A 24,584-nucleotide genomic window follows, 5' to 3' on the forward strand; every position below is an offset into this window, starting at 1 on the left:
CAGGGAGCAATCTGCAGTTTCTGGAGACAACAGAACTTTACATATCACCTTCTAAATAAGATCTTTTCTGATTTTCCCCACCTTCAAGTGCCTTCCCCAAAATTATCTTTGAATTTATTTTATATTAACTAATAGAGGTACGATTTGTCTTCCCTTAGAAAATAAAAGCTTCTTGAAGGAAGAGACTACTTTTTTTTTTTTTTGTTATATATCTCCTGTACTAGCTCATTGCATTAATATATGCTTATTTATTAATAGCATTTACTATTTTGCCCTCCAAATATGTACTTTATTTACTTTGCTGTTTAATTAAGAGGTAGAAAAAAACATTCATAGATTCAGAAATAATTCAATAATTCTTTGGGTAGCAGCTAGAAGAGACAGTGGTTAGAGGACCAGCCCTGAAATTAGATGACCTGAATTCAAATCATCTAACCCTAATTGCCTCAACAAACAAAAAAACATATTTTTTACATAATATGTGACATTTTATTGCTTTGTGCTTGAAGTCAAAAAACCATGAACAGACCCTACTTAAGAGGCTTATTATGTGTGTGACCACAGGTAAGAAATATAAATATATTTCTGCCTTGGCTTCATTAACTATATAATGAGGATAATAACTCCTTCCTCCCATGGTTTTTGTGATGATCAAAAAAGATAATCATATAAATTGGTTATAAACCTTAAAGTAGCGTATAAATGCAATATTTGTTATTATTGACTTGTTGATTTGAGATCATTTTCCTAGCTTCATATAGCCAATTAGAATTAGAGTTGGACTTGAACCATAATCTTTGTTCAAAAATCTTCATTTGTTCATTCATTGATTCTTTTATGTTTCTGTCAATATTATTAGTGACTCATTTCTGATGTTTGTGTTTTGTTCTGTTAAATATAGCTAATTCCTGATTAATTAGGACAAATGAAAGCATAACTTTTAAATTTCTAAGTAAAATTACACCAAGGATGTGAGGGTTCCCTTAAAAATAATACTTTAAAGAAAATTACATTGGATTTTAAATATAGCAAAATAAGGTAATAAAATTTTATAATCTGTCAAATTTTATACTAAAAGATATACCAAAGTTTACATTAAAATTGATGTAAGTAGCTTTACCCAATAAAACTGAAATATGAATATACTGAAATTAACTTCTAGTTAGTAAAAATATTTAGTTACAATGGTAAATAAATAGAATTGTTTTTCTGTGCTGCTCAATCACTGAGTTCCTTGTCTGCTACTTAGCTCAAAGGTTCCCTACTCTCTATTCCCAATAATGACCTCCAAAAACAATAGTTGAAAGCCTTTATCCCATGTATCTTCCCACCTTTCTTTGCACATATTTTGTAATGATTAGATGTCAAATTCTCTAGCTATGGCTTTTTGTTCTTACTAAAATGGAAAAAGAAAAAGTTATCTTTAAGTTATCATGTATTCCTGAGCGACATGGGATTTATGTTTTATAATTTTGCTCCTGATACAAATGATAAGTAAAAGGAGAGTACACCTAGAATAAATGTCTATTTAGAAGTATTGAAACATTTCTAAATATGACCAATTGACTGGAAACACTAATAATATAGAACCTGAGATAGGTTCTCAATCAGTCTGAATAATAAAAGCAAAGCATCAATCTATACTTGCAGTTTTTAAGGGACTATGTGACATGAAGGGTCCCTGAAAGCATATTCTTTTTCTCCAGATTTACTTGGCATAATGCAGACTGAAGCAATTTTGTTGTTTTCAACAATATTGCTCCATTTCTACTCATGGCTCAGAACATTACCTTGTCAAGAAAAATCATCACCTAGAAGATATAAATATGTTTATAACATTTTTATGGGCCCCCACTAATGGATGCATGTCATCAAGACAAACCATTTTTGCATAATTTTTTGTACTACACAATGATGTTAGAGTTTATGTGAGATATTCCATTTATGAGGGTATAGAAATTTACATATAAAGTAGTTCACAAAAGTGCCAGATCATTAAGTTAGAACTGAGCAGGACATACCCATTACTTCAAGATAGTAATACTATTCTTTAGTTAAAATATTTCACTAAGGTATCATATTGTCACAGATAAACGCAAAAAAATAAAATATTAATAATAAAGCAAATTATTTTAAATGAATTCATTTATTCTCTTAAGATATTGTTTCATTGTCACTAATATTTTAGAATCTTTAAGGGATGATCTTAAATATTTCTCACTCCATTGGGATATTGGGATTAAAAAAAAAAAAAACAAAAAACAAAAAAACACCTTCTTTCAAACATAAGGCAAACTGAAAGATATTGCCTTTTCCAAAAACATTATTACTGTAACTGGCTATTTGTGTGACCTCTCATTTAAACAAGATTGTTAAACTTTTCATATAAAAGAGAAGCAGAAAAGCCATCAAGTTCAGTCACCAATTATTTAAACTTTGCAACTAATCAGAATTTTGTACCATCTTTTAAACATTTCTCTCATTATAGCTAATCTTTCACTTATCATGTTCCCCCCTTATTTTCTATTATTATTGCATCAAACACTCAACTATTGCTTTTTCCCTCAAATATTACTACCATGATGACAGAGGTTCTTTAAGGATCGATACTGAATGTTTTCACAAAAGATTTAAATAAGTCAACTTCTATGTTAATACACACACTTAATATGAAATTTATTAATTTTGCACTTAATTAATTAATTTTTGCACTCTTCTTCTTCTTCTTCTTCTTCTTCTTCTTCTTCTTCTTCTTCTTCTTCTTCTTCTTCTTCTTCTTCTTCTTCTTGTAAGTGACTTGCCAAAGGTCAAATAGCTAGGAAGTGTTATGTGTCTGAGACCAGATTTGAACTCTGGTCCTTCTGACATCAAAAGCACTTTGGTGCTCTAACCTCTGTGCCACCTAGCTGTCCCAATAGTATTTTTTTTAATTATAGGTAAGTTACATGAATATTTTCAACATTCATTTATATAAGATTTTGAGTTCTGAATGTGGCTCTCTTTTTCCCTTCCCTTTTCTCTCCTCAAGACAGCAAGCAGTCCAGTATAAGATATATATGTAGAATCATGTTAAGCATATTACCATACAAGTCACACTGTGAAAAAAAAAGAATAATAACAAAAGAGAAATGCCACAAGAAAGTCAAAGTAATGTGCCTTAATTAGCATTAAGACTCCATAGTTTTTTTTTTGTTGTTGTTTTGTTTTGTTTTGTTGTTGTTGTTTGCTTGTTTGTTTGTTTTTGATGTGGCATTTTTCTTTGTGAGCTTTTTGAAATTGCATTTTATCATTGCTTAGTTTAGAAGAGCTAAGTCTATCATAGGTGATCCTTCCCTAATGTTTCTGTTGTATACAATGCTCTCCTGGTTCTGCTCACTTCACATAGCATGAATTCATTACAGTTTTTATAGGTTTTTCTGGAATTTGCCTATTCATCATTTCTTACAGAACAATAATATTCCGTTTCATTCATATATCACAACTTATTAAATCATTTTTAATTGGAAAACATCTCCTTAATTTCTAATTGTCACACAAAAGAGACACTATAAATATTTTTATACATATGAGTCTTACCCCTCTTTTTATGATCACTTTGGCAAACAGACCTAATAGTGGTATTGCTGGACCAAAGTATATGCATAGTTTGATTGGGTTCTTTGAGTATGGATTCAAATTACTTTCTGAGGGCAGAGCCCAAATGGCAGAGAAGATACACGTGAATTTGTAAGCTCCCTTCTTCCCTCATTACCAATTAGTTAAATAAGCCTCAAAAATAATGCTGGACTGATAAAAACCACAAGGATTAGAAGCACAATTTACCAGCTGAAGAGAATCTGGAATTTCAGCAGAAAAGGTCATTCCAAGGGGAGGAAAAAAAACAAGGGCAGAACAGACAAGGTTAGGTGCAAACCACTGTGCCAATTGGCTGGGGAGAACTCTGGGATCAGAAAAGCCACTGAGATAGAAGAATCTGACACAGGCTGATAGCTCTTCTCTGCTTATAAAACAGCAGTTCAGAAGAGAAATCAAGCCACTTTAAAATAAAAAGCCAGATCCTTAATCCACCCCAAACCAGAAGTGACCTAATAGATCTCCACACAGTTGTGAAGTCACTTTCTGTTGCCTGGGGCTTCTCCTTGGGGTAGTTAAGAGCCTGAACACAGCCTGAAGGCAACATCTAATCTACATAGTGCTGGGCTCAGCTTGAGGTAGTAGAACTCTAGCAGCCACAGAATTCCCAGAGAAGAGGAACCTTTGAAATAGGGAATGCGGTTTCTGGGCAGACACTTCCAGTTTGAGTACAGGGGCTTTTCACATCAGCTGCTGATATGCACACCCCGCTTTACTCATTGGCTGGGGGTAGTGACTTCACTGTTCAGCCTTAAACCTCAGGGCAGTCAGTAGGCTACACAGCGGGGTCCTTCACTGGGCACTCCTCATGGTACAGCCGTGCTAAACACTTCTGAGGCATTTCTGGGGAGGGAAGAGGAGAACTCTCTCCCAGAGCTCTCTCTTATGTCAGGCACAAGACCCACTGCATCCATCTGGTCTGGGAGGAAGCTGGTAAATATATAAATAAATAAACTTCTTCTCCAAGGGCAGAACCCAATAGATTTTTAACAATGAGTAAGAAGCTGAACAGAAAGATTGATACCTTCTACACAGAGAAAGAGCAGGTATCCAAACTCAAGGAAGTTAACAGCAGAGAGTCAGCAGATAACAGCCTAAAGGGGAATGATACCTGCCTTCATCACAATACTTTATCCTAGAAGAGACTATTAAAAAGTTAAGAAAGTTTGAAGAAAAATGATAGAGAATAACAATGTACTGAAATTTGAGTTGGAATAAATAAAGAATTCACAGGAGGTGCAAGGAAACAAAATTTGTGAATTGGAAAAGGTTAAAAAATCACAGAAAAGTAGGATTTCTGAATTGGAAAAGATAAAAATGTCTCAAGAAAGTAGGATTTCTGAATTGGAAAAAGAAAATAACTCTCTAAAAATTAGGGAAATGAAAAAAATTCAATAGAGCAAAATAATTCATTTAAAAACTCAATTGGGCATATACAAAAAGAACTAAAATGTGAATGAAGAAAATAACTCATTAAAAATTAGGATGGAACAAATAGAAATGAATGATTCATTGAGAAAGCAAGAATCAGTAAAACAAAACAAAACAAAAATGAAAAGCTAGAGAATACTGTCAAATACTTACTGGGAAAATCTATAGACCCGGAAAATAGATCTAGGAGAGAGAATCTGAGGATCATTGGACTTCCTGAAAACTATGATTTAAAAAAAAAAGCCTAGATTCTATTTTACATGAAATCATCCAAGAGAATTATCCAGAGATAATAGAAACAGAAGGGAAAATAGGCATTGAAAGAATTCATCAAACACCTTCTGAAAAAGACCCTAGAAAAAGAATTCCACAGAACATTGAGGCTAAGCTGCAGAACTACCAAACAAAGGAAAAAATATTGCAAGCAGCGAGGAAAAAACAATTCAAATATCAAGGGGCCACAATAAGGGTCACTCAAGATCTGGCTGCCTCCACATTAAATGATCTAAGGGGCTGGAACCTGATATTCTGAAAGGCAAAAGATCAAGGATGGAAACCAAAAATAAACTACCCAGCTAAGGTTAGCATTGTCTGCCATGGAAGAAGATGGTCATTTAATGAAACAGAAGAATTCCATTTGTTTCTAAGAAAAAAAATCTAGACTTAAACAAAAAATTTGATCTACATTCACAAAAAAAAAAAAAAAAACCAAACAAACTGTGGAGAACTGTATCTCTGTTGTGGATATACAGAAAGTCCACAAGGATAATTTGATTTTACTGATATAAAAAAAGGGGGAGTAGTAAAGGAAAGGGGTAGTATCAGAAAAAGGGGAAGGAGTGATAAAAAGAGGGAAATGGACTATTCCTCAGAATAATCAGAAGCATATATTTAAGATTGTCAGTAAGCATAATATGTAATGGAGATAAACTGGAACCTTTCCAAGTAAGATCAGGAGTGAAACAGGGTTGCCCACTGTCACCATTACTATTCAATATTGTATTAGAAATGCTAGTCTTGGCAATAAGAGTCGAGAAAAAGATTAAAGGAATTAGAGTAGGAAATGAGGAAATCAAACTGTCACTCTTTGCAGAAGACATGATGGTATACTTCGAGAACCCCAAAGACTCTGCTAAAAAGCTATTAGAAATAATTCAAAATTTTAGCAAAGTGGCAGGATACAAAATAAATCCACATAAATCCTCAATATTTTTATACATAACCAACAAAATGCAACAGCAAGAGATACAAAGAGAAATTCCATTCCAAACAAATGTTGAGAGTATAAAATATTTGGGAATACATCTACCAAAGAAAAGTCAGGAATTATGTGAGCAATGTTATGAAACACTTGCCACAAAAATAAAGTCAGATTTAAATAATTGGAAAGACATTCAGTGCTCTTGGATAGACCCAGTGAATATAATTAAGATGCCAATACTCCCTAAACTAATCTATTTATTTAGTGCTATACCAATAAGACTACCAAGAAACTATTTTAATGACCTAGAAAAAATAATAACAAGATTCATGTGGAAGAATAAAATGTCGAGAATTTCAAGGGAACTAATGAAAAAAAAAAGTCAGATGAATGTTGTCTAGGTGTACCTGATGTAGAACTATATTATAAATCAGCATTTGGTATTGGCTAAGAAATAGACTAGTTGATCAGTGGCATAGGTTAGGTTCATAGGGCAAGATAGTGAATAAAAATAGCAATCTAGTGTTTGACAAACCCAAAGATCCCAAATTTTGGGATAAGAATTCATTATTTGACAAAAACTGCTGGGAAAGCTGGAAATTAGTATGGCAGAAATTAGATATGGATCCACAGTTAACACCATATACCAAGATAAGATCAAAATGGGTCCATGATTTAGGCATAAAGAATGAGATCATAAATAGATTAGAGGAACAGAGACTATTCTACCTCTCAGACCTATGGAGGAGGAAGGAATTTATGACCAGAGGAGAACTATAGATCATTATTGATCACAAAATAGAAGATTTTGATTACATCAAACTAAAAAGTTTCTGTACAAACAATACTAATGCAAACAAGATTTGAAGGGAAGTAACTAATTTGGAAAATAATTTTACAGTTAAAGGTTCTGATAAAGGCCTCATTTCAAAAATATATAGAGAACTGACCCTAATTTATAAGAAATCAAACCATTCTCCAATTGATAAATAATCAAAGAATATGAACATATAATTCTCAGATGAGGAAATTGAAACTATATCCACTCATATGGAAGAGTGTTCCAAATCACTTCTGATCAGAGAAATGCAAATTAAGACAACTCTGAGATACCACTACACAGATTGGCTAAGAAATAATGATGAATGTTGGAGGGGAAGTGGGAAAACTGGGACACTAATACATTGTTGGTGGAGCTGTGAAAGAATCCGGCCATTCTGGGACTTCCGGCCAAGATGGCGGCGTGGAGGCAGACAGCTGCTTGAGCTCCTCATTTTCTCTCAGAACTTACTTCATGACAAGCCTCTGACTTAATGCTTGACCCAGAAAGAAATCCATAAATTATCACCAAGAGAAGACATCCTTGAAAGTCGCCAGAAAAGGTCTGTGTTTGTTCGGGGGGGGGGCAATCAGACTGGGGGCAGACTGAGGGCAGACAGCCAGAGCAAGACAGGCAGCTCACACAGCTCAGACCCGAGGGGGAGGGGTGTGATCTCTGCCGTTTCTGCAAAAGGGCTTTTGCCCCAGTGTGGATGCTCCGTCTTGGCAGCAAGCCAGGAGCAGCAGAGAGGGTGTAAACACCGGAGGTGAAGATTAAAACCCCAGAAAGCCAGCGTCTCTCAGAGCCCGGCCACCCCCAACCCCCACCTGGACTTACTCGGTGTGTTCTCAGAGCGTCAGAGCGCAGACTCAGTACAGTCATTGCTGTTCTGTTAGTGGCTCTCTGCTGCCCTACCCCCAGTCTGTAGAGGAAGCCCATTAATAACATCCAGCCCTATCCCCCGCAAAACAGACCAATTGTTTCTCTTGTCAGTTTGTTTTCTTTGATTCCTACTCTGACAAAATGAACAAAAAATTCAAAAGGGCTCTAACCATTGACGGCTTCTGTGTGGAGAGGGAGCAGACTTCGAATGCTGAGGAGACTAGGAACAGACTGTCCACAGATGTATCCCCTGGGAGGGATATAAGCTGCTCCTCAATACAAAAGAACCTCACAGAGGAAATCAAAAAGGCTCTCACAAGAGAGCTGGAAGAGAAATGGGAAAAGGAAAGGGAAGCTTGGCAAGAGAGCCTGGAGAAGTCATCCCATGCATTCAAAGACAGAATGGATAAAGAAATCAAATCATTGAGAAACAAGATTAGTGAGCTGGAAAAGGTAAACAACTCCAAGGAAAACAGGATTAGTGTGCTGGAAAAGGTAAACAACTCCAAGGAAAACAGGATTAGAGAGCTAGAAAAAGAAATCAGCTCTCTAAAAAATAAAATGGATAAAATGGAAAAAAATTCCATAGAAGATAAAAACTCAATTGGACAATTACAAAGAGATATAAAAAAAGTGAGTGAAGAAAATACATCATTGAAAATTAGACTGGAACAAGTAGAAATGAATGACTCAAGGAGAAACCAAGAGGGAGTCAAGCAAAACCAGAGAAATGAAACAATTGAAAAGACTGTCAAGTACCTTACCAGAAAGACAACAGACCTGGAAAACAGATCCAGGAGAGACAATTTGAGAATAATCGGACTCCCTGAAAAATGGGAGGAAAAAAAGAGCTTGGACACCATTTTCGAGGAAATTATCAAAGAGAATTGCCCAGACGTTTTGGAAACAGAGGGTAAAATAGACATTGAGAAAATTCATCGATCACCTACTGAAAGGGACCCTAAAATCAAAACGCCAAGAAATATAGTGGCCAAGTTCAAGAATCATCAGACAAAGGAAAAGATATTAGAAGCTGCTAGAAAAAAACAATTCAGATATGGAGGATCCACAATAAGGATAACACAGGATCTAGCAGCATCCACATTAAAAGAACGCAGGGCCTGGAACATGATATTCCGAAAGGCTAAGGAACTTGGTATGCAGCCAAGAATAACTTACCCAGCAAGAATGAGCATCGTTTTCCAGGGAAGAAGATGGACATTTAACGAAATAAATGAATTCCATCTATTTTTGATGAAAAAACCAGACCTACATAAGAGGTTTGATCTTCAAATACAGAACTCAAGAGACTTCTAAAAAAGGTAAAAAGAAATCTTGAGAACTATACTTCTGTCAAAAAAATATGTAAAGAACATATGTACAATTTGTCTTAGAAACTAGAGGTGGAAAGGAGATTATATCATAAAAAAGTATAAAGTGGTGGTACTACATCTCATGAAGAGGCAAAGGTAACCTATTATATCTGAGAGAAAGAAAGGAGGGAGATGAACATAGCGTGTATCAATAGACATATTCGATTTATGGTGAAACTTCTTCCACTTCATTGAAAAGTGAAAGGGAAGGAGTAAGCTAAGGGGAAGGGAATACAGTAATTTCGAGGAAAAGGGGTAAAATAAGGGGAGGATCTTTAAGGTGGGGGAGGGATCCTAAAAAGGGAGGGCTGTGAAAAGCAAGTGGTGTTTACCAGTTTAATACTGGATAGGAGGGTAAAAGGGAAGGAAAGAAAAGGGGTAAAATAAGGGGAGGATCTTTAAGGTGGGGGAGGGATCCTAAAAAGGGAGGGCTGTGAAAAGCAAGTGGTGTTTACCAGTTTAATACTGGATAGGAGGGTAAAAGGGAAGGAAAGGGGAAAAGCATAATCAGGGGTTAATAGGATGGCAAGCAATATAGAATTAGTCCTTCTAACCATAAATGTGAATGGGGCAAACTGCCTCATAAAGAGGAAGCAGTTAGCAGACTGGATTAAAAGTCAGAATCCTACTATATGTTGTTTACAGGAAACACACCTGAAACAGGATGAGACATTCAAACAAAAAGTAAAAGGGTGGAGCAGAATCTATTATGCTTCAGGCAAAACCAAAAAAGCAGGAGTAGCCATCCTCATCTCAGATCAAGCAAAAACAAAAATTGATCTAATTAAAAGAGATAAGGAAGGGCATTATATCCTGCTAAAGGGAAGCATCAATAGTGAAGCAGTATCAATATTAAACATGTATGCACCAAGTGGTGCAGCATCTAAATTCTTAAAAGAGAAATTAAGAGAGCTGCAAGAGGAAATAGATAGCAAAACTATAATAGAGGGAGATCTCAACCTTGCACTATCAGAATTAGATAAATCAAACCACAAAATAAATAAGAAAGAAGTCAAAGAGGTAAATAGAATACTAGAAAAGTTTGATATGATAGATCTTTGGCGAAAGCTAAATGGAGACAGAAAGGAATATACTTTCTTCTCAGCAGTTCATGGAACCTATACAAAAATTGATCATATACTAGGGCATAAAAACCTCAAAATCAAATGCAGTAAGGCAGAAATAGTAAATGCATCCTTTTCAGACCATAATGCAATCAAAATAACATTTAATAAAAAGCCAGGGGAAAATAGACCAAAAAATAATTGGAAACTAAATAATCTTATACTAAAGAATGATTGGGTAAAACAGCAAATCATAGACATAATTAATAACTTCACCCAAGAAAATGACAATAATGAGACATCATACCAAAATGTGTGGGATACAGCCAAAGCAGTAATTAGGGGAAGTTTTATATCTCTACAGGCCTACCTGCATAAAATAGAGAAAGAGAGGGCCAACGAATTGGGTTTACAACTAAAATTGCTAGAAAAGGAACAAATTAAAAACCCCCAGACAAACACAAAACTTGAAATTCAAAAAATAAAAGGTGAGATTAATAAAATTGAAAGTAAAAAAACTATTGAATTAATTAATAAAACTAAGAGTTGGTTTTATGAAAAAACCAACAAAATAGACAAACCCTTAGTAAACCTGATTAAAAAAAGGAAAGAGAAAAAGCAAATTGATAGTCTTGAAAATGAAAAGGGTGAACTCACCACTAATGAAGAGGAAATTAGAACAATAATTAGGAGCTACTTTGCTCAACTTTATGCCGATAAATTCGATAACTTAAATGAAATGGAAGAATACCTTCAAAAATATAGCTTGTCCAAATTAACAGAGGAAGAAGTAAGTAGTCTAAATAGTCCCATCTCAGAAAAAGAAATAGACCAAGCTATTAACCAACTTCCTAAGAAAAAGTCCCCAGGACCAGATGGATTTACAGGTGAATTCTACCAAACATTTAAAGAACAACTAACTCCAATGCTATGTAAACTATTTGAAAAAATAGGGATTGAAGGAGTCCTACCAAATTCCTTCTATGACACAGACATGGTACTGATACCTAAACCAGGTAGATCGAAAACTGAGAAAGAAAACTATAGACCAATTTCCTTAATGAATATTGATGCTAAAATCTTAAATAAGATATTAGCAAATAGACTTCAGAAAATCATCCCCAGGATAATACACTATGACCAAGTGGGATTTATACCAGGAATGCAGGGTTGGTTTAATATTAGGAAAACTATTAGTATAATTGACCATATTAATAATCAAATTAATAAAAACCATATGATCATCTCAATAGATGCAGAAAAGGCATTTGATAAAATCCAACATCCATTCCTACTAAAAACGCTTGAGAGTATAGGAATAAATGGACTATTCCTTAAAATAATAAGGAGCATATATTTAAAACCTTCAGTAAACATCATATGTAATGGTGATAAACTAGAACCTTTCCCTGTAAGATCAGGAGTGAAACAAGGTTGCCCACTATCACCATTACTATTCAATATAGTACTAGAAACTCTAGCCTTGGCAATAAGAGCCGAGAAAGAGATCCAAGGAATTAGAGTAGGAAATGAAGAAATCAAATTGTCACTTTTCGCAGATGACATGATGGTATACTTAGAGAACCCCAAAGACTCTGCTAAAAAGCTATTAGAAATAATTCAGAATTTTAGCAAAGTCGCAGGATACAAAATAAATCCACATAAATCCTCAGGATTTTTATACATTACCAACACAATCCAACAGCAAGAGATACAAAGAGAAATTCCATTCAAAATAACAGTCGATAGTATCAAATATTTGGGAATATATCTACCAAAGGAGAGTCAGGAATTATATGAGCAAAATTACAAAACACTTGCCACAAAAATAAAGTCAGATTTAAATAATTGGAAAGACATTCAATGTTCTTGGATAGGCCGAGCGAATATAATAAAGATGACAATACTCCCCAAACTAATCTATTTATTTAGTGCTATACCAATCAGACTCCCAAGAAACTATTTTAATGACCTAGAAAAAATAACAACAAAATTCATATGGAAGAATAAAAGGTCGAGAATTGCAAGGGAACTAATGAAAAAAAAGTCAGAGGAAGGTGGTCTAAGTGTACCTGATTTAAAGCTATATTATAAAGCAACAGTCACCAAAACCATTTGGTATTGGCTAAGAAATAGACTAGTTGATCAGTGGCATAGGTTAGGATCACAGGACAAGATAGTGAATAAAAATAGCAATCTAATCTTTGACAAACCCAAAGATCCCAAATTTTGGGATAAGAATTCATTATTTGACAAAAACTGCTGGGAAAACTGGAAATTAGTATGGCAGAAACTAGGCATGGACCCACATTTAACACCACATACTAAGATTAGATCAAAATGGGTCCAAGATTTAGGCATAAAGAACGAAATCATAAATAAATTGGAGGAACATGGGATGGTTTACCTCTCAGACTTGTGGAGGAGGAAGGAGTTTGTGTCCAAGGGAGAACTAGAGACCATTATTGATCACAAAATAGAACATTTTGATTACACCAAATTAAAAAGTTTCTGCACAAACAAAACTAATGCAAACAAGATTAGAAGGGAAGTAACAAATTGGGAAAAAATTTTTACAGTTAAAGGTTCTGATAAAGGCCTCATCTCCAAAATATACAGAGAATTGACTTTAATTTATAAGAAATCAAGCCATTCTCCAATTGATAAATGGTCAAAGGATATGAACAGACAATTTTCAGATGATGAAATTAAAACTATTTCCACTCATATGAAAGAGTGTTCCAAATCACTATTGATCAGAGAAATGCAAATTAAGACAACTCTGAGGTATCATTACACACCTGTCAGATTGGCTAAGATGACAGGAACAAATAACGATGATTGTTGGAGGGGCTGTGGGAAAACTGGGACACTGATGCATTGTTGGTGCAGTTGTGAAAGAATCCAACCATTCTGGAGAGCAATCTGGAATTATGCCCAAAAAGTTATCAAAATGTGCATATCCTTTGACCCAGCCATACTACTACTGGGCTTATACCCCAAGGAACTACTAGAGAAGGGAAAGGGTCCTGTATGTGCCAAAATGTTTGTGGCAGCCCTTTTCATAGTGGCTAGAAGCTGGAAGATGAATGGTTGTCCATCAATTGGAGAATGGTTGGGTAAACTATGGTATATGAATGTTATGGAATATTATTGTTCTATAAGAAATGACCAACAGGAGAAATACAGAGAGGCTTGGAGAGACTTACATCAACTGATGCTGAGTGAAACGAGCAGAACCAGAAGATCATTATACACTTCAACAATGATACTGTATGAGGATGTATTCTGATGGAAGTGGATTTCTTCAACATAGAGAAGATCTAATCCAATTCCAATTGATTAATGATGGACAGAACCAGCTACATCCAGAAAAGGAACACTGGGAAATGAATGTAAACTGTTATTTTTACCTTCTGAATCCAATTCTTCCTGTGCAACAAAAAATTCGGTTCTACACACATATATTGTATCTAAATTATACTGTAATATATTTAACATATATAAGACTGCTTGCCATCTGGGGGAGGGGGTTGGGGGAGGAAGGGAAAAAATCTGAATAGAAGTAAGTGCAAGGGATAATGTTGTAAAAAATTACCCATGCATATGTACTGTCAAAAAATGTTATAATTATAAAATTAAATAAAAAAAATAAAAAAATAAAAAAAAAAAAAAAAAAAAAAAGAATCCGGCCATTCTGGAGAGCAATTTGGAACTATGCCCAAAAAGTTATCACACTGTTATCAAATGGTTTGATCCAGAAGTGCTGCTATTGTGCTTATATCCCAAAGAAATAATAAAGCGTGGAAAGGGACCTGTATGTGCCAAAATGTTTGTGGCAGCTCTTTTTGTAGTGCCTAGAAACTGGAAGATGAATGGATGTCCATCAATTGGAGAATGGTTGGGTAAATTATGGTATATGAAGGTTATGCAATATTATTTCTCTGTAAGAAATGACTAGCAGGATGAATTCAGAATGGTTTGGAAAGACTTAGATGAACTGATGCTGAGTGGAATGAACAGAACCAGAAGATCACTGTACATTTCAACAACAATGCTGTATATAGATGTATTCTGATGGAAGTGGATATTTTTAACATAAAGAAGATCCAACTCACTTCCAGTTAATCAATTATGGACAGAAACAACTACACCCAGAGAAGGAACACTGGGAAGTGAATGTAAATTTTTAGCACTACTGTCTATCTACCCAAGTTACTTATACCTTCGGAATCCAATACTTAATATGCAACAAGAAAATTGGATTTACACACATATATTTTATCTAGGTTATTCTGTAACACATGTAAAATGTATGGGATTGCCTGTCATCTGGGGGAGGGAGTAGAGGGAGGGAGAGGAAATTTGGAAAAATGAATACAAGGGATAATGTTATAAGAAAATTAATCATGCATATATACTGTCAAAAATTTAATTATAAAATTAATAAAAAAAGAAACTTGCATAACCTTTTGTTCCAAATTTTCCCCTCCTTCCTATCAGAGCAAGAAGGAAGAAAAAGAAAAACTGAGAAAGAAAACAAAATCCAAGCAAATTACAACAGAGAGTGAGAATGCTATATTGTGTTCCACATTCTGTTCCTATGGTTTTTCTCTTGGTTTGGATGGCTTCCTTTATCACTGCACAAAAGGAACTTGTTTGAAATATCTCAATATTAAAGAGAGCCACTCCCATCAGAATTGGTTGATTTGTAGTCTTCTTGTTTCTGTATATAATGATTTCCTGGTTCTGCTCATGTCACTTAGCATAAGTTCGTATAGGTTTTTCCAAGCCTCTCTGAAATCATCCTGCTGATCATTTCTTACAGAACAATAGTATTCCATAGCATTCATATACCATAATTTATTCAGCCATTCTCCAATTGATGGGCATCCATTCAGTTTACAGTTTATTGCCAATACAAAGAAGGTTTTCACAAACATTGTTGTACATGTGGGTCCCTTTCTCTTCTTTAAGATCTCTTTGGGGTATATTCCTAGTAGAAACACTGCTGGATCAAAGGGGATACACAGTTTGATAACTTTTTGAGCATAGTTCCAAATTGCTCTCCAGAATGGTTGGATATGTTCACATTTCCACTAACATTGTATCAGTGTCCGAGTTTTCCCAAACCCCAACCCCATCCAACATTTGCCACTATCTTTTCCTTTCATCTTAGCCAATCTGACAGATGTGGAGTGTTATCTCAGGCTTGTCTTAATTTGCCTTTCTATGATAAATAGTGATTTGCAACACCTTTTCATATGACTAAAATAGTTTCAATTTCTTCATCTGAAAATTGTCTGTTCATATCCTTTGATCATTTATCAACTGGAGAATGGCTTGAATTTGAGTAAATTCTCTCTATATTTTAAAAATGAGTCCTTTATCAGATCTTTTAGATGTAAGAATGTTTTCCCATATTGCTTCCCTTCTAATATTGTCTGCATTAATTCTGTTTGTACAAAAACTTTTTAACTTAATATAATCAAAAATTATCTATTTTATGATCAACAGTGATCTCTAGTTCTTCTTTGGTCACAAATTCCTTCCTCCTCCACAAATCTGAGAGGTAAATTATCCTATGTTCTTCTAGTTTGTTTGTAGTATTCTTTATGCTTAGATCAGGAACCCATTTTGACCTTATCTTGGTATATGGTGTTAGGTGTAGGTCTATGTCTATTCTCTGCCATACTAGTTTCCAATTTTCCCAGCGGTTTTGTCAAATAATGAATTTTTATCCCAAAATGTGGGGCCTTTGGGTTTGTCAAATATTAGATTGTTATAGTCATTACCTATTTTGTTACGTGAACCTAACCTACTTCACTGATCAACTTCTGTATTTCTAAGCCAGTACCAAATGGTTTGGATGAGTGCTGCTTTATAATATAGTTTTAGATTTGGTACAGCTAGGCCACCTTTATTTGCTTTTCTTTTCTTTAATGCCTTTGAAATTCTTGACCTTTTGTTCTTCCAGATCAATTTTGTTCTTATTTTTTCTAAGTCAGCTAAATAGTTTCTTGGGAGTTTAATTGGTATAGCACTAAATAGATAGGCTAGATTAGAGAGTATTGTTATCTTTATTATATTCACTCAACCTATGAATCAACATTTGATATTTTTCCAATTGCTTAGATCTGATTTTAGTTGTGTGGAAAGTGTTTTGTAGTTTTGCTTATAGTGCTCCTGCCTTTCCCTTGGCAGATAAATTCCCAAATATTTTATATCATCAACAGTTATTTTAAATGGAATTGCTCCTTGTATCTCTAACTGTTGGATTTTGTTAGTGATGTATAAGAATGCTGTTGATTTATGTGGATTTATTTTGTATCCTGCAACTTTACTAAAGTTGTTGGTATAAATTCTACTTGGTTGTGGTATATCATCCTGAGGATGATTATCTGTAATCTCTTCATGCACTGATTTTTTTTTTTTTATGTTTCTTTCTAGTATTTTCAGTTTTATTCCTGCTTTGGAATGGTGGATAATTTGTGATCTGAAACACACTTTCTGCAATGTGTAACTCATTTCACATTTCATTATGTGAATAAAAAGCCTTAAAGTATTATAAAAGTTCATTTGATAGTATATTCTAACAGTATAGTGATTTCACACTTTTAAAACTTATTAACCTTTCGATAAAAAACATAAAAAGAAATAAAATGGGGGAAAAAAAACAACCATATAAAGACACCAAAGCCAAATACTATTAGACAGATAAAAGGCTGTCTACATGAGATATTTAAACAAATAAATAGAATCAACATAGCTTTTAAAAATCATTTTTATGTAATGACTATTTCAACAGTATTCAGAGAAGCTAAGTAAATACCAATAATTATTCTTTAATTCCAAATTTAGACACTGAGACAAAGTAATCCTCTAATGCCATCATTAAAAAAAATATTATGTATTCAGATAATAGTTAAATAAAAGGACAGACATATTATGTTAGGATTACTAAGTGAGAACTGAGGTTTTCTGGACAGTTACAAGGTGAGAACTCAGGTTGACTTGATAGAGGGGGCAAGCTCATTGGCTGGGGTGGTTCTTCCCAGAAGCCCTTGCATTATCCCACGCCCATTCTCTGGGAGGATAAAAAGAGACAGCAATGGGCGCAGAGAGCAGATCGGCCTGGAGAAGGATAAGAGCTGGAGGAGATTCAGAGCCAGGATTCAAGAGAAGATTCTCTGAATTGCATCAGGCTTGACGGGGCTCTCTGCAGGAAGGGAAGTCACTTCTTTGGACAAGAGTTAACAGCAACTGCCTGGAGACAACGGTTCGTTACAGGAAGAAGAATCTGTCGGAGAGATTTGAGTAGAAGACACAGCAGATCTCTTCCCAGAGAGAGATCCAGCAGCTTCTGGAGACGGCAGCTCGTTACAATATTAAATACTGTAGAATATTTTAATAAAATCTCAACCATCCTTTAATAGAAAGGAAATCTGTAAATTCAAAATACCAAGTTGAAAATAAAATCTACCTTCAAAATAAACATTAATCCTCAGAATAAAAACAGACATGTTGTTTCCCAGAACTAGTAGCTTAACCATGATGAATGACCTGAATATTAAAAGTTCATATCTGGATGATCATGTTAGACCTTACTACTTCATTGTAGAAACAATCCTGAAAAAAAATTTTGTATTCAGACATGCACAACCAAAATGATGAATGATCTAGAAATAAGCATGCATGGTATAAAGCATTGGATTGTTTCATTGAGAAATGAGAACAATGAAAAGGAAAGCAAGCTTTTTACAAATAATGATTTTTCATATAGAAGAATTATTAGGTTTGTTTTTGTATGTAGTGAGTACAAGTTAGATTAATTTGATGAATTTATAAAAAAGATAATTAACCAATGTAATAAAGAATTATCTCACAATTATAATTGCTAAAAAATTTTTTTAAAGGACTGCTGAGGGGAATCTACATCCCTGAAAATGCTCAATCAATTAACAAATCAATTAACTAGCTTTGTGACCCTGGACAAGTCACTTAACCTCAAGTACCTTGCAAAAAACAAACAAAAAACAAAATCCAAAGAATATAGGCATTAATAAAACATAACAGAAAAACTACAAGTGAATAATATCACTTTATTAGACATCGAGGAATTGTGAGAAAACAAATTTAAAGAAAACTTGAGGAGAATCCTACTTTAAAAACAAAGACTCATACACTTTAAAAACAAAGGCTTATGCTACAAATTAAAGAATAAAACTAATCAAAGAACAAAATGGATGAACATTGGGAAAGATGAGTAAATATTTGTCCAAGAGACTTTTATTTTTGTGGAGTAATCATATTTGGATTCACAGTACTTGAGGAAATTCTAGAAGAAGCAATAATGTCATTGAAGAAATCAAAAATCAGAAGAAAACCATTTGCATCAAACCAAATATTTATAAAGGATATCTATGTTAGAAGGTAGACATTTTATGGACATTGATTTATTCTCTTTATATAAATAAGAAGAAACATGCTAAAGATCAAGAAAATCCTAGTAGTAGTGAAGCTATCACTTTGCTTTTAGGGTTCTGGGTTCATAACTCCTGTGATCTTCATTCAACTCATTATTTTGCTTTCTTTAATCCTACAGTTTTCTGAAAGTTGCAGAACATAGAAGAGTATACTGTGGTCTAAAAGAATATGTCATTTCATAGAGCATTAATACTTTACTTCTTTCACAAGGTAGCTTTTCAAACAAGTGAAAACACACAAGGTTTTTTAAATAAGAAATAACAATAGAAACAAATCATTCTGAGGATCTTCTAATTTTTAATATTAAATAAAGTGCATAACGAAAAGAAATGTCAAAGATATGGGTAATATCATGGAGAATTTTCAGTGGGGGATGAAATTGGAAGAGGGATTCCTTCTGAATGGTATGGTCATCCAGAATACTTTTATTTTTGGATGATGTTGTGTGCTGTACTAATTTTATAAGTATCTTTTAGAGTGCTCTATTTTAATGGAACTTTCCCCTTATATTAACTCTAAACCTATCTCTCTGCAGATTCTATCCTGTATTCCTAATTTTGCTGTCAGGAACCAGGCTGAACAAGTGTCATCTTATTTTTCTTTGACATCCCTTTATGTGACTAGTGATTTTTTTTTCAAGTACAAGCTAATTACATCTTTCCCATCTTGTCCCTTTTCCACCCTAACCATCTTCATGCTTAATTTTGCAATTTCACCCCTAAAATATGAATTCCAGAATGGAATGTATTACTCTACATATGATCTGACTAAGTCATGTGAACTATTATTTCCCTCTTTCTGAACATGATCTTTTTGATAAGGTACCATAATATTTTAGTTACTTGCTTAGTGATCTCATAAACCAAGAAAATCATATATTTTTTTTCATAAAAGGTGTGTCTATCCATACTTATTTCAAAACAGTCCTTTCTCTACTCCATTTATCTATTCTCTTTTTGAACTGAAGTGTTGTGATGTTGGCCCATGAAACAGAATGTCATTAACAATGATTTTCCCTCCTTTAGCAAACTCATGCCCAGATAGTGGCATGTGAATATGTGGTCCCTCTGTGTTCCATTTGACAGACAGCCACTAAGACCTTCTTCAGCAGTGGTAGCTGGCTTTTTTCCTCTTTAAGTATAATGATTAAAGGGAGTAAAAATCAACAGTCTGTCTCTGTAGATTTTTTTTTTTCTCTCTCTCTTCACATATCTGTTTCCAGTGGCTTGTTTACTTTGCAAAGTAAGGAAATGGAAATGAGCAGGCAGTGCAAATCACCAGAAAAGGGAGAAATTTGTTATGCTAATATAGTTCTCTGGGAATAGAGGAAGATTGTCAGCAATACAGATGCCAAGAAACATCTCCTTATAGTAACAAGGTTTTATCGTAGAAGAACTATAATGGGATTTCAAAAAAAATTTTTTTGCATATGTAGTTACCAGTCCTCAATGTTTCTAAGTCAATGAGGGAAACAGTGGCATTTCAAGGATAATTTTTTTTAACTTCAATTATCCTTGTCCCACACATAACATTTTATGAGTCATAATTAATAGACAGCAATGAACATTTAAAAATATTTTGAGTCAAAGTAAAAATCAATTGGATTTCAGAAGGTTCATCATAAAATACAATTTATCACTTAATACACATTGCAATTTCTTATCAGAATGCTAATGCCCATTCTAATAGTCTGGGGTTATTCTTGAGAAAATGAATATAACAGAAGAAAATAAAAATCACATTAAACTTCTTCTTTTGTTCCCTTTCTGTATCTCTCAGTTATTGTGATTTTTGGTTATACTTCCCCTTCAATTTAGTGAATTAATATTATGATTTTGTATTACTCCTCTTTTTTCCATATAAGAACAAAAATATAGTTATTATACCTGATAAACATTTCTAAAGATTTTATTTTCCAATTAAAAGGTATTTCCCTTGGAAACTCGGGTTATAGACATAACATCAACTTTAGACATGATGTGATCAATAGAAATATTTCCCTGAGTTCTGTAGCTTTGGTTCTCATCTCCTGTCCTTTTCCTCCCCCCAAAATACCTTAAAGAACATTTGAATAAATCTATCATTCAACAATCAAGTGATCATTCATCAACTATGAGGTGTCAGATCCCAAATGAAGAAAAAAAAATAATGTAGCTATATAGTGACCTCTATAGAAACATTTTCAAACCTTGTGCATCTTATTGAAATTAAAGAACTAAAAACTTAAAGAGCTTTAGAGGTTGTTTAGTCCAAAATTTTCAGGTAACAGATGAAGAAAAAGATAGAGGGAAGTGAATTGAATTACTTCGAGTCACAGAACAAGGAACTGACATAGCAGGAACAAAAATATAAACCCTTGCTTTTCAGCCCATTTACAAATTAAGATTCTCAGAGACACAGTCAAGATGATGGAAGAGGAAGGAATAGAGCCCTGTTGCAAGCTTCCTCTCCCCATGATTTACCCTGGTTATTCCAACAATGATTTAAGAAAGATATAGTATTGCAGTGCTGGAGAAACCAAAGGCTAAATTATTGTTTGTCATCTTCCCATCCCGAGATCAACAATTTAACATGCATTTAAGTAAATATGACAGGACATGTAGAAAAGGGGTGGGCCAATTTTCACAAACTTAGTGTCTTGTATCCTAAACTAGGTTAACAGACAAGTGATGCACAGAGCTAATCATGGACTGCATCTGAGGTCCCTACCATCTGCAAAATATCTAACATGTTCTAGGAGCATGGATTTTTCCCCCAGAATTTTGCCAGAACTTCAAGCTAAGCCAAGCATACAGACTGCTCAGTTTCCAGACCTCAGGTCCACAATCCCCACAGCATCCAGGAATTCAGATTTAATGCTCTGAGCTGTTCTACCATTCCAGAAGCTTTGTAATGACCAAAACTGATCATTGTTGGGGTTATAGGAAGAGGAACTTTCCAAGAGGGGTCAAGATTGCAGAATCAAACTTAAGTTCTTGAGCAGTGGAAGTCTAAAGCAGATAACAGAATCAGGACTTTGGTGCAGATAGTAGAGGTGTCTATATCATCCCAAGGACTAGGATCACATACTCAGTTTACAAACATCCAGATAGACCAGAAAGGTAGAATTGCTTGAAGACAGATTTTTAAAATATAAAAGTAAAGATATCTTATGAGGGCAGGATTGATTAAGAAAGAAATTGTCAAACTGAGACTCCAAGGGGATGGAGCCAAGATGACTAAGAGAACATACACTTCTTTCTGAGCTCCCACACTACCCTTAAACTATTTACAAAATTTAGCCTCTAAATTAGTGCTGGACTGTCAGAACCCAGGAATATTGGGAGTGCAACACATTACCAATCTCAGATAATCTCAAAGATTGCCAGAAAAGGTCTGTTTTGATAGCCCACGGGCATGGGAGGAGGCCAGGTGCAGACATAGGCAGGCAGAACACAGAGGAGAACATATGCTGAGACCCGGGGAGCAGTGTGGTCTCTGTGGGTGGAAAATCTGTGGGGGAGACTTTACCATAGTGTTGTCTACTCTGTCCTGATTACAAGCCAGTAGATCAGCAGAAAGTTATAAAACTTTCAATATAAATACAAAAGCTAAAGAGTGTATCCCCAAATGGCCTGAGTTTCACAGGACCTGGCCACATCCACCTAACAGTGGGAGTGACTCACCTGACATTGCAGCACAACTGCTTCTGCTGCCACTTTGCTGCCACTTCCTGCTGCCTGTTGAGGAAGCTTGAAATGCCCTCATTTACCCAAAAGCAGACCCCAGAATTTTTTAAAGTAATAAAATGGCAAAGCAAGCTCTAAATATAGATAGCTTCTATAGCAAAAGAGAGCAGATTTCAAACCCTGAGGAAACTAAAAGCCTATTGTCTTCAGATGAAAGCCCAAAGAGGGATATGACCTGGTCCTCACCACAAAAAGGTCTCATAGAAGAAAGTTAAAAGGATCTTAAAAGAGATGTAAAAAAATAATGGGGTGGGAAAAAGAAAAAAAAAAACTTGCAAGAGGCTCTGGATAACGCATGTAATACTCATTAAAATATACAGTGGAAAAAGAAAACAACTCCCTGAAAAACAGAATGTGAATTGGAAAAGGTAAAGAACTCCCAAGAAAACAGAATTTGTGAATTGGAAAAAGAAAATAACTCCCTTAAATAATTGGTGAAATGGAAAAAAAAATAATTCCATAGAACAAAACAACTCATTTAAAAATTCAATTGGACAAATTCAAAATTTTTAAAAAAGTAAATGAAGAAAAAAGTCATAAAAATCAGAACTGAACAAATAGAAATGAATGACTTAAGAAGACATCAAGAAGCAGTCACTCAAAACCCAAAAAAAAGAAAAAAAGAAAAAGAAAAAAAATAATGCTTACTTAAACAACAGATCAGAAAAATAGATATAGGAGACATAATCTAAGGATTATTGGGCTCCCTGAATATCATGCTGAAAAAAAAAAGAGCTTAGACACTATTTTTCAGGAAATCATAAAAGAACTGCCTAGATATCATAGAATGAAAAGGTAAAATAGCCATTGAAATAATTCATTAAACACCTGCTTAAAGAGACCTCACCAATATCTATATATCTATATCTATCTATCTATCTATCTATCTATCTATATATATATCTATATATATCTATATATACATATGTATATGTATATATATATATATATATATGTATATATATATATATATATATATATATATATATATATATTTAGTGTTTAGGGTCCTTTTCTTTTTTATTATATCTTTTTATTGATAGAACATATGCATGGCTAATTTTTCAACATTAACCTATGCAAATACTTATGTTCAACTTTTCCCTTCCTTCCCTCCATCCTCTTCTCTAGATGACAGTCAGTTTCATACATGTTAAACATGTTAAAGTATAACTTGAATACAATATATGTGTATATATTTATACAGTTATGTTGTTGCACAAGAAAAATCAGATTTAGAAAGGTAAAAACAACCTGAGGAAAAAAAAACAAAAATACAAGCAGTCCACACTCATTTCCCCAAAAAAATGGGGCATAGCTGGTTCTGTTCATCACTTATCAATTGGAACTGATTGGATCCTCTCGTGGCTGGAGAGAGCCACTTCAATCAGAATTGATCTTCATATAGTATTGTTGTTGAAGTGTATAATCATCTCCTGGTTCTGCTTATTTCACTTAGGATCAGTTCATGTAAGTCTCTCCAAGCCTCTCTGTATTCATCCTGCGGGTCATTTCTTACAGAACAATAATATTCCATAACATTCATATACCACAATTAACTCAACCATTCTCCAATTGATGGCCATCCATTCAATTTCCAATTTCTAGCCACTAAAAAAAGGGCTGCCAGAAACATTTTTGCACACACAGGTCCCTTTCCCTTCTTTAATATGTCTTTGGTATATAAGCCTAGTAGTAACACTGCTGGATCAAAAGGTATACACAGTTTGATAACTTTTTGAGCATAAATCCAAATCGAAGAGACCCCAAAATTAAAATACCAAGGGATATTTCCACAAAATTCAAGAGACCAAGGAGAAAACACTACAAGCAGCCAGAAAAAAATCAAATACCAAGGAGTAGCAATACACAATAGTACACCATGATCAAGTAGGATTTATACCAGAAATGCAGGGCTGGTTCAATATTAGGAAAACTATTTGCATAACTGACTATATCAATAAC

This window comes from Sminthopsis crassicaudata, chromosome 1 (genome assembly GCF_048593235.1).
Source record: "Sminthopsis crassicaudata isolate SCR6 chromosome 1, ASM4859323v1, whole genome shotgun sequence".
Lineage (NCBI taxonomy): Eukaryota > Metazoa > Chordata > Mammalia > Dasyuromorphia > Dasyuridae > Sminthopsis > Sminthopsis crassicaudata.